We start from the raw sequence: 17,045 nt of genomic DNA, 5'->3' as shown, positions 1-17,045 counted from the left end.
ATCTGGGCAGATCTCTCCCAGCTGAGATGGAATCTTTTACTTCCTCTTGAACTCTGACTGTAAATACAGATGTTACTGGCTGAGATTAAACAGGAGAAATATTTTAATACTCCAAACTCTTTCAAGTACAAAGGCCAGACCTGGTAGTCAGGAATCATGTTCCCAGCCTGCCTTCTGCTCTAAGCCAAGCTTTTACACTGGCCACTTGTGGGATATCCTTCAAAATTAAGGTCAAGCTAATTAATTTAGAGCATATTATGACAACCAAATTAATATTAAATGAGTTAATCGTGATTAATGTTGTTACTGAACAATTAAACCTGATAGGATCATTCTTTTAAGACTTGGTTCAGTTTAGAGTTACCTCATAGTATGAGCAGATGTGCTTCTGAGCTAAAAATACATTTCATCAGTAGAAGCAACGAGTTTTGTGAGAAGTGGTGCTTAAACCCTCAGATATTTATAAGCAGCAAAAAGTTTCTGAAGCTCAATAGGTTTTCTGCTCTTTGTAGTAATCCCCTTTTAACAGATAAACTTGGAAATCCTAATCCCAGTCTCTTCTTGCACAGGTTTCTTACAGCTGAAATGTATTTATTGATTTTGGTTGAGTTGCTTCTCACCTAACTGGGGACAGAACAAACTTCACGGTTTGCATTTAAAGTCGAAATACGTCAGAGTCCTGAGGTTTTGAAAGAATTTTTTCTTTTTAAAGAATTAACTTCAAAAATCTGGGAGAAAATGATACATCTAGTTGTGATAACTAGATATAATTTATGACTCACAGTTTTTAATTAGACTTAGTGAAATCAGCAACGTGTAAAACATTTACTAGAAATCTGTCTGCAAGGTGTTAGTGTTGGTGCCAAGATCAATGCACAAATCTGAAAGCCTATATTTTTCTGTTTCTGCCACAAGCTATTTTTCATACAATATTCCATTTTTTTGGGTCCCATAAAGCATAATAGAATTTTATAAGAAATTTAGAATGGGAAATAAAAGAATGTTCCTACTGAGAGTGCAGATAATTTCCAACATTTTGCTTTACTACTGGGTAAGTTAGCAAAATATCATTCCTAGAGTACGTGGTAGATAAGTTATTAGTTTTTACTTCCCGGATTTTTCTTGGTCTCATGTAATGGATTTCTCTTAAATGTGACATAACTAAGTCATATAATTCTACAAGTAAAAAAATTACATTCAGTCACACATCATTCTTTCTCAAGTTGCTTTTTTGTTATTTTATGTTATGTTATTATAGAATATCTCAAATAATGAGGGACCCATAAGGATCAAGTTCAACTTTGTGCTCCTCAAAGGACTACCTAAATTTAAACAGTATGAATAAGAGCAGTGTCCAGATGCTCCTTGAATTAATTCTGGCAGTCTTGATGCCTATATTATATTATAATATTATATTATATTTTTAATATAAGTTGCAGCAATGTGTACTAGAAGCTGAGTCTGGGGTGTTTGTCAAATACGGTCTTAACATCCTTCTAATTTATGATAAGCAATATTTTGCAGATGTTTTCCACAAAAATGCAAATGCAAAGTTACATATTCCAATGAAGCTGATTCTTAGCAGTTGTATCTATTATTTAAATTCATATTCTTCTAAAGCACTGGGTGCCCTGACCTATTCTGATTTTTAAGGAACCTGCAGAACACTCTGTATTACTTATAAAACATAATTAAATTCCTTTCCATTTATCCATTCATGGTGACTTAAAAGCAAAAAGCCATAATCCACCTTATTGCTTTTGTTGCATGCTCATTATTTAGATTTTTGTGTAAAATGTCATTATTCAGACTGCTGACTGAATAACTCTACAGTCTGTTGTGTCCTATTAGCAAAGCTGCTCATTATGCAGGGTGGGATGACTGATGGAACGCCTTTGCCTACCATAAACTAGTGTTCAGACAGGAAATAGCAGAGAAGTAATAATAATTAATTAAAAACTTAATTACAATTTCCTTTCAGGGATTGCCACAACGGTGCTGGTAAAGAAAAAACCCCAACCCAACCAGAAAGATACACATCTGTGTATGTTCTTCAACAGAAATCATGTATATGTTTTCTTCATACCGGATAAATAAAGATTTCAATGGGGACATGATATAAGCCCCTGAAGAAAAAAAACCACAATGATTTTCTTTTCCTAAAGAGTCAACCAAGATTTCCTTATCAGTCAGGTTTGTAACAGAACGTGAAAATAAGAATTTCCAGCTGAGTTTCGCAGCATTTAGTGCATCAGTGTTTCAGCTCTGTGAGAGTATTCAATTCTGCTAAAATATTTCTAGTTTCCACCATTACAAGTAGCTCCTTCTGAATAAAACAGGTGACTCCAATTTTGTTTCTGTAGTTACCTATGGAAGTTTTTGATTGATAGCTGTTTTACATGCAGAACATTTAGAAGCTGTGCATTCTTTCTACAAAAGTCACGTCACTAAGTGCCTTTACAAATCCCTGGCAGAATTTGTGTACTCCCAGTTGCTGAACTATTTCTTAAGTTAAAATGGAAACCAGTGTGAAGTCATCAAAGAAAAATGAAAAACCTACTGAAAAGCCACTGAGCTAAAGGGAGCCTATTTTTAGTTTAGAGGAAGTCCATATGTATCATGCTGTACACCACACTTTAATCATTACCCTCATCAGGATGACAGGTGATGCCAGGATAATAAATAAAATCTACAATAAGAAATTAAACTGCTATGACAGAATTTAAAGGCCATTAAGCCTCCTAATTCCACTCCTGTTTTTCCTCTACAAACATCCTTCCTCTTCCTCCACAATAAACTGTCTGTTCGTTCAAATTCAAGGATACACTGTAGGGAAGAATCAGTAAAGATCAACATCAGAAACCAAACCAAACCAAGATCAGCTGTCAATGTAAAATTCTCTAGCCACAAATGGAGCCTAAGGAAAAGAAGAAATCACCTGTAATATCAAGAGCATATGGAGAAATGCCTTTTGTCAGCAGTTGCTTCTGTTTTACCAAAAATAATGAAGTAATAAGATGCCCACTCTGTGTCACTAGATCTAGATTCTAGATCAGGAAATACAATAATAACTTAAAACACACACTGCAGATTCCTGTCTTAGTTGTAAAGGAAAGCAGTCCTGCTACCACATTAGTACTACAGCCAGAAAATAGCTACCCATGTATGTCCCATTTCCAGGAATATTCCAGTACCAGCAAGTTCAAACAAATGTGTCTCAAATTATGCTTCCATGACTATGCTGTTTATGACACCTACTTCACAAGTATCAGTGCACTTTGAACAATCACGTGGCATTTAATTAACTAACAATAATCATTGTCTACATGCAAATTAACTACTTATTGGAGAAATAATTTCATGTGAAGTGTAGTCATGTTATCTTTATCGATTTGACTGACAAACATTAATCTGCATTATATTAGTCCTTCCAGTCTAAATTAACATCTGTTGATTTAGTTGGGCTTGATACAACCACAATACATAGACTGTTGGAGAAGCTGAGTGCAAAGCCCACCTTCTTCTTTAAACTTCAGGTGGTGAAAATACTTCAGTTTCTCGGATTTTGTCTTCAGGTAACACAAATCTGAAAGTCCCAATGGGTTAGACAAGACTGAAAGTATTTTTGGCATCTTTGATCTAAGTTGTGGGGTTTTCCACCTGTACTGCAGAGCTGCCTTTAGCTGCCTAAATTGCATTTACAGCCCTTTGTGAATGTGTTTAAACATTACTTTTATCCCCAGTTTAGGGATGGAGAAATGGAATTGCAATAAACTGAAATTACATGCCCCACATATACTCCCATTCTGCAGTTCTCATAAGCATAAAAATCAGTGGTATTTATCAGCTCACCTAGAGCTGCATGACTTTCGGTTCTATTGCTGTGGTACTTTTTATTTAAAGTGTTTTCTTGGACTTGAGTGCAGAGGTTATACCTTTCCTGGCAATAGCATTCTACAGCCAAATATATACAGCTCTAATGGTATTTTCAGTAGTTAGCCTATTTTTTCCATTTCTTAATATCACTCTGCTTTTAAACTTTTATAGCTTAACCTCTTAAATTAGTATCTTCAGCATTTCACGCCTCAGAAAAATGGCTCTTGTAACTGTATACCCAATACTGTCATCTATTAGAATGCAGCACAATTATTCAGTTTTGTTCCTTTTTTCATTGCTCTTTCTCTGTACATTTACTTATTCTATAAATGTAGAGCAAAATATTATTGTAACCATCTCTCATAATGTCTTGAATCTAGGCACACAGTCCAAAAATGTACCATGATTGCTCTTTTCATGGCATGCTCATTAGAATGTGAAGTGCTGTCCACTGCTGGGAAGAACATTAACAGTTAATAACTTGTCCAGTCATTTTTAACAGCTTAGAACTATGGGAGATACAGATTTTATTTATGTGAATTTAACATCTTAGAACTATGGGAAATAGAGATTTTATTTATGTGAATTTGTTGACTGCTGAGAAAAAATGAATTATTGCCTTTAATACATATGATTTACAACTGAAGTGGAATTAAGGGAAGGAATAAAAGCTGGACCTAATGCCACTGGCCTTTGTGTTCTGTTATTTGATTTCATTTTAGACTAGATGCCTGGAGTCAGGAACCTAACATGGCTGCAGGTGAGTCAGTGGCTTTTTTGCAACTGATGGGGTTAATAGCATCTCTTTTTCTTTATTTCAATAAATGAGGTTAAAACCAATTCCATTTTGTAGCCAAACTGCAGCAAGAAGACTTTGTCAAATAGCAGCAGAGATTCCCAGGCAACTAATTAAGAGCCAGTGCCTTTCCACAAAGGTGTTCTTGGCCACAGATGTGTCATTTTGTGCACTGTTGACTGCATTTATTTGCTATGACTTCACAGCCTCTTATTAGAAAGACATTTTACTTTTCAAATGCCATCCACTCTAAATTAGCGGAGAGCAGGTCTCCGAAACTTGGAGTGTTTCCCAGACAAAACACAATGCACAAAGCTCTAAGTTGTTCAAGAAATGATACCAGAAGTTAGAATATGTTCTTGATGAAGCTGTGAACTTCAACTGGTAGACTTCTCACAGGAAGGCTCAATCCCCCTGCTTAGTGGGGTGAATGCCACTTCCATCTGTTGTATTGTACAGAAATAAAATAAACTTCAAAGAGAAAGCTCTTAACCTGTTTGTTTTTTGCTGAAATGAAAATACCAATTCAGCAAGTCATATTTTGGAAACAAGTCTCCAGTAATCATAACATTTTGTTGGATGCCAGATGGCCTGCTCTCCTGGTCTGCACGTCAGAATAACTAAATGCTTGTCTTTCTTAATGTAGCATTTTAGGGTAGCAAATGAATATGTAAAGTCATTAAAATTAGAAGCTCTGAGATGAAATCTCAGTGCTACTGAACTCAGGGACATTTCTGCCATTGGCTTCAGCAGTGTTATGTTTTTGCCACTGCTGTATCCTGGAGTTGAAAATACGTCTGTTTTATTTTGACAATGGCATTTCAAGACAAGTAGATTGTTACATGTTTCCTCACATTACTGCTTTCCTCATATTTACAGGTTGGTACCCATAAAACATACAACTGATAACCTGTAAAAAAGCAGGTTCTTTAAAAGCTTTCTAAAACAAAAGTTTCATTTCAAATGTTTCTTTAAAAGCTTCTTGGAACTGAGAGATCATGACGCACTCACCTGCCAAAATGTGGTGGTTTGGATGTGGTTACAAATGCACACAGATTTCACCCAAATTTTAAGGTCTCTAAAGAACGGTGCGATTAAAATTAATGTGCAAGTTTCATAGTCAGCAGAGTGAGACAGAGAGGCCTTTGAAAACTTCTTGGAGTGATTGCTGACTGTCTGTCCTGGGAACCTGAACTTTAAAGCCACGGCCTTCCTTTCTATAGGATATCAAAACCATATCCATGGACTTTAAGGATATTAGAAGTGTTTACTATTGAAAATTCACAAAAATCCTTGAGTTTAAGACTTAGTTAAATAGGATCTCTCTTCAGGATTTTACCCTTGGACAAAAGGTTTGGAAAACTTTGCTCTTCTAAAAATTAATGTACTGACAGTAACCACTAAGTGGGTAAGAATTTAAGGCAGTGAATTGCTGCTGGGTTTAACTAGAGCCAAGCCCAGCTTCCTACAACATGAACCCTTCCACAGGGCATGCCTTTGAAAAACACCTGCTTTTGACACTGAACAGCATCTGAATGCTGACTCCAAAAGGGCCAGAAGCTGGACTAATGAATTATACAATAAACTCCTGTCATTTTAGCCTGTTCTTTCAACTAATAATAAAGTACTAGACAACTATTGTGCACCTTTTATTGTCGTGCTACGCTGCTACCATCTGGGTTGTCATGCATTGGAGCATTGAAGATGAGCTGAAGAGTGACTGTTGTATATTTATAAAGGATTCTGTGGCTAACTTTGCTCAAAATTGGGCATGTAATGAATGCATTACTGCAAAGCAGGGAAATAAAACCTATTATAGGCTAGAAATGAATCATCCCAATGGCAAATCATTTTCTAAGCTGCAGTATTTTCTCTGTTATTGCTTTGCTTTAAGCTTTGGTGAAAAGCAATTACTTTATTCTTTCTCTTTACTTTTATTGCTGGTGATTCTTATGCTAATTTTCCCCCTTTATATTTGATTTGATTTTGAAAAGCTTTTTGGAATTTAAGATTAAATTGAATTGGTGATACTGCCCTGTCATCTTCACCTCCTACCTTTCTTATCCCCACTGCCCACTCCGGGTTCTGAAGAATTCTTAAGAAGAGTAAACTCAAAACTATCACATTCTAAACTGTTTCTTGTTCTAAATAAATGAGACAAATCAGCATCCTCAAAATATCAGAATAATAGAAGTTTGGGGTTTTCTTGGTAGTTCTTTTTTTTTTCTTAATGTTAAGCTTATTTTTGATTTAATAGTTTAAAGAAGCAAAAGTTCCCTGCATTTGAAAAGTGTTCTTACATGAATTTTTCCCCTTGAAGAATGGCACATGTGCATGTCAGTAAAATGTGTACACTTGTGAGACCTTTGTTGTCCTATGTGCCAGTGGCTTAGGTGGGTATAAAACATGCAAATTATTTTCTTGCAGTGAAATTAGTAATTGATAATTTTCAAATTAAACAAGAATCCCTTCAATTAAACAAAAAATAAAAATCTGCAAACAAACAACTTAAAATTCTACCCACAAACCTGGAGGTGATTTTTCACTCATTCATTTTTTTTTCTTGGACAAAACCATTTTAGAAAAAAAGGTATTTTTTTATTATCAAAAGCCACTAAGAAGGCACAGGACTAGCGAGGATTTACTTTGCTCCAAACTTCTGGCATGAGATACAGTGTGAGAATTCATACGAATTAGCACTTTTAGATGAAAGTCTTATTATTTAAATGCTGGGATTTTGTGTATTTTTTTCATTAGTATTCAATGACTTTGAATTAAATTTCAAAACTAAAACCCTCATGATTGTGATCAGCACATCCTTTTAAAGTCTACTGCTAGAATGCATTTGAATGAATAAAATCCTGTGAACAATAATATGCTATTGCTTACAGCTTCAAAAACAATATGCCTGAAGGCACCCCTTTTAATTTTAAATCTTAAAGCTATCAAGATTGTTCCAGATATCCCATGACTGCAACATTCCATCTCCTGACAGTCCAAGTAGAAACAGGTCGTTATGCTACCCTGAACTCTCCTCTTGGATTTGGATTCCTTGCTTGGACCTGGCTGAAGAGCAGAAATTACAGGCAGAGTTGTCCAAGGTCCACTCTGTTGTCAAAAGGGAAAGAAAGTCTAAGTGCAGATCTAGAAAATTATCTGTATTGTGATCTTTGTATTAGTCATAGTTGGGTGAGATGAAATCTCAGCTTGCTTTAAAACAAATTAATTCAGCAGTTGCTTTCCTGGAAGAAATCTGTGTAATATACCCACAAATGGCTGCAAGGAAGCTCCAGATTTCCTTACCTCAGGAAGATGAAATGATGCAGAACCAAAAATGGAAATTACACTTTTCCTAATGTTGGGTCCAACACAGAGGCAATATTTTCTAAAAACCATAAAATGTTACAAGGCAGTAATGAAATACTTTCCTGTAGGCTTGAGGGCAACCTTTGATGCAAGTAAAACCAAAAATGTCCTAAAAAAATCCTTGAAAAAGGCTCCTTGTTTTCCTCCCCTTCCCTGAACTCTGGCCTGGGACACCATGTACTGTTGATGGCTGTGATGTCAGTGATCACTGAGCTTTCATTCAATTTATTTTGGAAAATTTAGGACAAAAGACAAATCCAGGCCTCTTGCACAGGCCTCAGGCAATTGTGTGTACTTTATTTCAGGGCAGGCATTGCAGGTTAGCTGAAACATTGCAGGAACAATGATTGTCTCACAGTCACAAAGGTGGCAGTGCCACATCTTTTCATGCTCTCTGATGGAGCTTAGGTGAATTGCAAATATAAAAAAAAATTAAAATTATTTATCTAAAAAAACCTATGGACATAGGTAAGGCTTTCATTCTTTTTATGTCTTTGGAAGCTCAGAAAATACAGCTGTAGCTAGGCAATCACCATGGTGAAAAAGAGAAATATGTCCTTAAAATTTCAAGAACTACTATCAATTAAAAATCAGAGAGTCTTTTTTCATTCATATTAAGAGAAATTTCTTTAAGTCCTCACTGCTTGCTTAAAGATCAAATAAAATACATTGTGACTGCCAACGAACCATGAGATGAATGATTTAAGATAGATTTTCATTCTGACCACTGATTTAATAAAAAGGTAGATTAACACCTAACAATTCTAGAAACAGCTTATTTTCATAGAACCTCTGCAGCACTAATGATTATGTTCTAATAAAAGGCTATATTTTTCCATAATCCATCTAATGAAACATGTAGTTTTCCATAAAACAGGGTTTTTTAAATATATAAATTTATCTCTGAGTAAATGTTGGAAACTTGTTTAAATACTGAAAGAACTGAAGCACAGCAAAAGTATTCTTTAATATCCCAAATTCAGCTTTGTTTTTACGATTTGGATGAATAAGAGTAGTTCTTTTTGTTAATTTTTCTGAATGTTAAACCACGACTTTGAGGTTGTTTCTCAAGAGTTTCAATAGGAGTAGTACTGTAATACTTATTTACAGTTTCAGCACAGGTTAAATGTGTGCATTGAACACTTGTAAAAGTAATCAGTCTTGATTAATGTTTGTCACTGTGCTGTTCACAGGGTTTTTTTGAGTTTTACCTACCTCTTAATATTTTTATTGGATTTAATTAATTTTATCAGCTTTATTTTAACTTGGTGTGACTAAAATTAGAAGCACTACAACTGCTGCCAACTTTCTGAGATTATCCCATCATCACATATGGTTTAGGCCATCCTTGTGACATAAAACCAGAGACTTCAATTTGAGTCGTTCCAAGCAGCTGAAATCATAGAATGCTGCAACCAAAGGGTTTTATTTTGTATGTAACATTTTAGTTGCATTCGAAGTCTAAAGGGCCATTATTAACATTTCATTCTGAAGAAGCAATTACTTCACCATAGATGGGTGAACAGATAGGAGAACAAGGTCCTTTCTAATTTGATTGCACATGATGTACTCTGTGATTACATTTTGTTCAGCAAGGCATTCAACCAGGCTTTAATCAGAACTTCTACTTGTTTTTAGAGCCTAACTAGGAGTCTTTCTTGCCTTCTAAATTTTACAGGAACTTCACCTGCACAAAATGAGAAGCACTCCTGTGACATTTCCAATGGTGTGGAATTACATTTAGACTCATAATTTGTATTTTATTGCAAGATGTGCCCTTATTAGGACACACAGGATTAAGGGTGTGTACCTCTTATTACAGGTATCTGCAGAACAGAATCCTCTCTCTTCTCTTTACTCCCCCTCTGTCTCTCTCCCTCTCCTTATCCCATAAGCCAAGATATCCCTCACAGTTAAGAGTCAGAGCTGAACAAGCTTTGCTTTGCTGCATCCATTGAACACTCACTGTGCTGTACTTCACTTAAGCTGTTAAAGTAAACAAAATCCTTTCCTAGAAAAAGCTTTCTGAAAGGACTCAGTACTTCTTTTTAGGTTATTTGATCAGATTTTCAGAACCACTAGGAGAATACTTAAAATCTTGGGGAAATAATTGTTAACTACTGGCCAGTAAAATAGATTATCAAAAGGGACGTAATACATACCCGTGCATTTAAATATATGACATTTAATCTTGAACATTTGAGCATGGTACATGGAATAGCTAATTCCCAGCTTATCTGGCCTTATAATTGAGTCATAGTTTCAGAAAGTAGTGAAATAATTCAGATCTGTGATTCTGACTTAGTGTTGTTTCTGAAGATGATTTATCACTACTATAAGTCAGTAGTGATGCTACAGTCCTTCAAGGACAAACCTATTTCAGATCTGCTGAAACCTTTAAAGTCACACAGAAGCAGGCATTGTAGCAGGTAAGGAGTTAATGTGTAAAATATTAACAGCCCTAAAGTTCCTTTCTGTCAACAACATATAGGCTATCCTTTTGAAACCTTCCAGCTGTACATATTAGTTCTGACAGGAAGGGTAATGGAGACCAGGCATCATGTGCTGTCTCTTCTTTGGGCTGGAAGGCTTTGAACGCCAGAGGCTGCACAAAGAGAGTGGGGAGAGATTACAGGAGACATTTTCAAAGGCATAAAGAGTTCTGAAGGACCCAGCTCCCATTCAAAATCAATGAGAGCTGGACACCTAATTAGCATGGGTACTTTGAAAATCTCCCACTCCTTCTCTTTTATGCAAGTTCCTTGCTATAGAAACAGTACTGAAATAGAAATCTAATTGGGAAAGGCTGTGACTGGGAAACAGAGGTGAGGAACTGGATTAACTGCATATTTCAAGACAAAAACTTTTTTTGGACGTGTTCATTGCACTTGCTGTTGAAATCAAAATCAAAGTCTTCACCAGAATGCAAACTCTCATCTTTTTCTCCTTGAATTTCAGTATTTGGACCCCAAAGATGTCTTGTCTTTAGAAATGACTGTGTCATTTTCAGCAATATTAGTTTGCTTTGTGTTATGTTGACATTATTGCTGTCTGTATAAAACAATATAAAGGCACATATCTGTTTTCAGAGGGCAATACATGTTCAGCTCGCCTGTGCCTGATAAAAGGATTCTTTGATAGGCAAGATTGTGTCTGCTTTCAAATCACAAGGCAACAGTTACAAGGAAGTGGATGCTCATTGCCTTCCTGCCACCCTCCCTGGTCTCTCAGTTTTGAACCAAGACCAAGGAATGACTGGCAAGCCAGAACACTGCATCTTCATTATCCTCCAAGATGTAAAGTCAAGGGCCGGACAAAACCATTATGCCTTGGAAGTTGGGAATGGGAGAATGGAGAACCCAAAAATGCTTTGGTGGGGCCTGTTGTATTTAATATCTGCATTATTGTATTATCTACATCCACAAACCAATTTGTTTCAGTCTTAGATATGACTGCCCTTGGAGACAGTAAGAGCAGAGATCAGGATTTACACCTCCTTGGCAACAGGTATTTTTTATGCCAGAAACAATTTTGATCTTTCATCCAAAAGAAGCTTTATTCTCTCTGCTTTAAATATAATTCTGGTTTTTGTCATTATGCCAGCTCATTCGGAGTCTCTGGCTTCGTGCCTCATTATGACACGTTTTCAACTGGCCAATAAAAAAATCTGATATTGAGCCATTTTGGCAAATGTCTATTATCATCGAGGAAGAAAATTAGGGCCCCACTTGACATATGCCTCTGGTTTTAATCAAACTATTAAGACTCTGATATTGATAAATTGGCCAGAAATTGCTCAAACAGTGACTACTGCTGCACTACCACTGTAATAATTAGTTCAATGACAAGAATTACTGTGATGCAGCACGGCAATTTTCCCTTTGTCTTTGAAAAGAGAAAATGAAGCAGGCAATACCTAAACTTTTGTAAAATAACTGTATGCTTTAAAATACATTTGGTTTACATTGGGTGAAACCAATCCTTTCTGTCATCACTTGATTATGAAACAATACTTCATTAGGATGTCTTGCATAAGGGGAGTCATCCTGGAACTTATTCCCTACATCCAGCTAATCTCCCTTGATTTAAGTTAAGATTTTAAAAATGTCTAGGTAACTGCCTTCTGTAACCCTTCTCACTATTACTTTCATTCAGGCATGCAGACAGATAAACAAGAGAGAGAAAATGGGCCTTATAACAGAATTAATCCTGTAAGACCTAATTGTTCCTGTGCTGGTTGATGATTCACATACATTTCACAAAACTTCCTCTTACCTGCTTCCTCATAGAAAAAAATTAAAACTATAAAATTATCAGGACTCCAATCCAATATTGTTTTATTGATGTTTGTCACTTAGAATGTATTTTCACAGCATGAGTCATAGTACTAATGATAATCTTGCATCTTTCAATGCACACAACTCACTGTACACCGTGAAACAGGTAAGTATGTCAAAGTTCTCTGACCTTTTAGGTATAATAAAAATGTTTTAAAGAACAATTGGAAGGAAGACAGTGCTGGCTTGCTAATAAACATCTTTTTCTTTTTAACAGCAGGATTTAATATGTGGATTTAGGAGGGAAATTCTTGTAGATCCTAGAACTTCCAGCACAAGCATGGTTTTGATTCATATAAGTCTCACACTTTAGAAAGTCCCTACTCCTGAGCGAAATTCTACCACCAGCACATTGTCAGAGCCTTCAGGACAGCTTCAATGTCTTGTTTGTCTTACAAAGGAGAGCAGAGTTTGGATCAGTGAATTCAGTTAGGAATTACTTGTCATGGTGATATGCAGCTGGATTTCACTTATCATCCTTCTATTACAGCCTTCTGCAGCCAGATTGCTTTTATTATGGTTTTGTACACGGTTACATTTTGCTTTGTAAACGGGGGGTAGTTGAGGATATTTCCCACAATCCATTAATATAATGATACTCCTGCTTCTCCCACTTCACATTAGTGGGGGAAAAGAATTCCAGCATGTGCGCTCTCAGCAACACAGTAGATTTTTAATGGGTCTAATTTAAGAATATTTCATGCCAGGAAGAAGAAGAAAAACAATGAACTGCTTTGTAAAAATTCTGTTCCTTAAAAAATTCTCTACAAGGACTGAGACGTTAAAACAGCAAACACATGAAAACTACATCCAAAAGAACAGAAGATCAGATCTGGATCCATTTTGACTTACACCAAGGGTTTATTTAGCCAAGGCACTTTAGCAGCTGCCATTAGAGATAAACACAGATCAGACTAACCCAGGGAAAGTTCTCTGTTTCACACAGTGCTTGCCATGAGATGTTTGGTGTTAGAGCGAGAGAAGAGGTAGCATCTGTCACAACTTTATCCTGAGGTGGTTTGAGGATTTGCACCATGCTATTATATGACCCAATTTTTCAGAACGTGCCAGCTGGCAAATCTGAATCTCCTTGAATTTACTAATATTGGAGACCAATTCTTAACTGTAAAACTGCTCAGATCATCAAGAACTGAGCTTTGTCAGTAGAGGCAAATAAAGAGAATTAGAATGCTTTCTTTCCTCTTTCACATTTGCATTTGGATTTTGCTGTTCCAAGAAAAGAAAACACTGTTCTCAAATATGTCATGCACAGAGACAACAATTTATAACATGAATGCTAATAAATAGCTTTTCTTGTCATTCTTCCAGTTTCACCTGTCTCCCTACTCTTAACTAAAAACATTTACAGGAGCTAAACCAAGAGTCTTTTCAGTGTCCATTTCAATGAAGTCACTAATAGCTTAGAGGAATGCCCTGAGTGCTCTCTTGTGTGCTGGTAAGAAGACAGCTATGTATTTATCAAGAAAAGAATGTTTTTTCAGTAGTAAACTCTATTTCAGTAAATATTTTAATTTTTTTTTTCCGGAGTAACACTCATTCTGTCATTAAATACATTATTCATTTAAGAGCATGAGAATACAGTATTTCCAAATATCCTGCGAAATACCTACACCTACCTGCATCCCAGTTTTTTGGATTTCAGTGCTACAATTCAGGAACAGTTAAAAGTGTGATTACTTTGGAATGTTCAGATGACAACTGTGCAGGCTACATCAAACTGACATGATTTTTCTTTGCAGTTTGCTTGCAGAAGGAATCTCTGTCAGGTTTTTCATTCCTATCTTCTAAATGGTAGAGGTTACAGCTGGACATTTTTTATGTAACTTACATTTAACTCAGAAATATTAATTTAAATTAAAAGTAAGAATGAACATTACCAAATTCATTACATTACATACCTTTATCTAAAGCCAAAGTGGATTCAATTGCTCAGAATATTCTGAATCTGTACAAGCCCACATCCTGTCTGTCTCCAGAAGCACTGTCAAGCAAACATTAAACTCCATCTTTATAAGTGGTTTAGTGAGGAAAAAAACCCAAACCAATGCACATTCTTCAGCTTTAAAGCAATGATCATAAAAATTCTCCATGATTTTAAGAATGTAGGGAAGAGACATTCTGCATTTTAAATGCATTAATTTACCTTTGTGATGTGAGGCACTGGTCTGGGTCCAGCACAGCAGGTAAGAGTGGTGCTTAAGGAAATAGAAGAGAAATACATTGAGAAGAAAGATTCTCTGCAAATGGTAATCCTTGTAGAGAAGACAATGCTTCATTTGTGAAATAATAAACAATTTAATGGATATAATGCATGTGGAAATGCATAGAGCAGTTTAAAGAAACAAGGGAATTGCAGAGCAAACACACTGCCCCTCTCGTGAGGGCCATATCAGAGATAACCTGCTTATAGTGTGCTGTGCACTTCCTCCAAAAAAAGAAAGATAAATTCAGGCACCCTGCACTTTTCAGGTCCTGATACCAAACCTACGGAAATTCATCGGTCCCTGACCTTAATGTGCTTTGAATCAGATCCTTAAGAGGAAAAAAAAATGTATGCTTGAGAATATTCACTGCCATTCAAGCACTTCCAACACTTACCTTGACAGACAGTGTAACCCAGGCAATTATCCTGCAACGTTGTATGTAAATAATTATCAATTTTTGCTGTCCCTGCTCTGACCTCCTGTAATTAGGCTGATGAGGTGTCAGCAAGCAGACCTTACCAGACACTTGCCAACCCTATCTGCAGACTGGTGAATAAGAGTTTTGTTCACCATTCCTTGAGTTCCCAAAGAACTACAGAGCACAACCACAGCGCCATTTAGAGTGAAACTCATAGTTCCCAAATTCTAGTGTGAAACTATATTACTAATTTTAAGATTTGAACAGAAAGTATCTTTCTGAATATTTCTCCTTCAAGTGCTTTTGTCAGTCTTAATCATTAACACAGATGTACCCATAAGGCAATAATATATTTAAATACTTTTAGATGTTACTTGCTGTAGCTCTTTCTTCTGTTAGATTTTGGTACTGTAGGAAAGCACAGGAATGTGCCTGGAGAACCTTGATCTCTCCAAATTCTACAGGTTTGAAACACCACATGAGCCTTCTGATACATTGGTTTCAGGTAAGATTGTCTCCTCTGCCTGTTTACTTGCCAGAATATTCTATTCAGCTTTACCTTCTGTATTTCACCCTGTAATATCAGAGAATAATCTTTTATTTGTGCTTGTGTTGTAAAAGTATATAGAGATCATATTATTTGATATCATTTTCTCCACATATTTCATTGAAATCTCAGCTGCCAGCTTCCCAGCACTGAGCACAGTACCTTTGAAGCTCAGTGTATCTGCCAACAACCTCTTAGTTCAAAGTTTAAATTTCCAGTCATAACTCTAATCTGCAATTTTTCCTATGGTGCTATTCCACCTGCAGATTATGAAAGTTGAGTTCTGATAGAGGATTAAAGCATTAATAGTATTTATTTATATCTGCATCGATATAATTTTTGGGTGGCTTTACTGAGAATACCAGCAAAATGCCTTTTATTGGCAAAGAAAGCTCAAAGACTGAACTTTGAAGGGCTGTAGAGTTATTTAGCATTCCTGTCCCTAATCTGTGTCATGCAGAAAGGTTTCCTCTTTCATCTTTCTAACAGAAAAATTGCTTAAAAATATTATTTGCCATTTTGGGATTTTAGGACGAGTAACAAGCGCAGATCTGAGAAAATGCCAAGGTAAATCACACACACAGAGAAGTGGTAACTTCCCACAGGTAAGAATTTTAAATCACAATTCTCCTGTGAATCCTAGAAATCATGATTCTCCTAGAAAATATTACTGGTTGGTTTCCCTTGTATTCATTTTTCCTTACAATAAATTCCCAGCAAATAACTCACTGATAGGTCAGCTTTAATACACGAAGTCTGCCAGCACTCCTCACGTGACATACCTCATACCATTCACTGGTATGAGAAAACAGTTTTAAAATTATCTCTACTTCTCATACTTCAAAGATTTGCAGGGAAAAAAATGGTTATTCATCCAATATATTTAACAGAGTAACACAGAAATTTATGAGAAGCATTCACTTGGTAACTTAAAGAATAAAAAGAAAACTTGCAGTTTAACCCCATGATCTTCTCTGGCTTTCCTGTTTTCAGTGAACCTTAGAGAACTATTAAAACAACACAGGGTGTTGCTGGTAGGCCATAGGAACTCCTTATTTCTGCTTAGAATCTGTATAGAAAATGAACTACAGAGGTCAATAAAAATCACTTTATTAGTTTGATAAGTCTCAATATTCTCTTGATTTTGTTGTCTTAATAACATCTAATATTACTACACTGTATCTTTTTTTTTTCTCCTTAGTCTGTTTGCAAGTTTGGCTGATTAAAAGCTGGTATTAAAGTAACTAGCAAATTCTCAGGAATTGCTATCAGGGCTCAAAAAGGAAGCATAGACAGGATTTTATCTCCATCACAAGCTGTATCTGTCTTCCTATCCAAGATGCCATCCAGAGTAAAGGTGTGTGATCAGAAAGCAAAAGTACAGCAACTCCATACTAAAGGAAAATTACAATGTGAAATGAGCAAAATGCAACAGATGGAGACAACTGCTGTTACAGACCTATTATATTGCCTCCTCAAT

General features: G+C 36.0%; 1 long non-coding RNA gene across 1 annotated transcript in view; it reads right to left on the bottom strand.

The window, feature by feature from the left end:
- The window catches only part of LOC135412650 (uncharacterized), a 98,175-nt gene that overhangs the window by 56,403 nt on the left and 24,727 nt on the right, over positions 1-17,045 (bottom strand). The window contains exons 5-6 of the long non-coding RNA XR_010429831.1: positions 14,540-14,591; positions 14,295-14,377 (exon numbers count right to left, since the gene is read on the bottom strand). This is a non-coding gene — a long non-coding RNA (uncharacterized LOC135412650). The remainder of the gene's footprint in view (positions 1-14,294; positions 14,378-14,539; positions 14,592-17,045) is intronic.

Source organism: Pseudopipra pipra, chromosome 4 (genome assembly GCF_036250125.1).
Source record: "Pseudopipra pipra isolate bDixPip1 chromosome 4, bDixPip1.hap1, whole genome shotgun sequence".
Taxonomy (NCBI): Eukaryota; Metazoa; Chordata; class Aves; order Passeriformes; family Pipridae; genus Pseudopipra; species Pseudopipra pipra.
The sequence above is the reverse complement of the archived record's forward strand: the minus strand, read 5'-3'. Positions and strand labels throughout refer to the sequence as shown.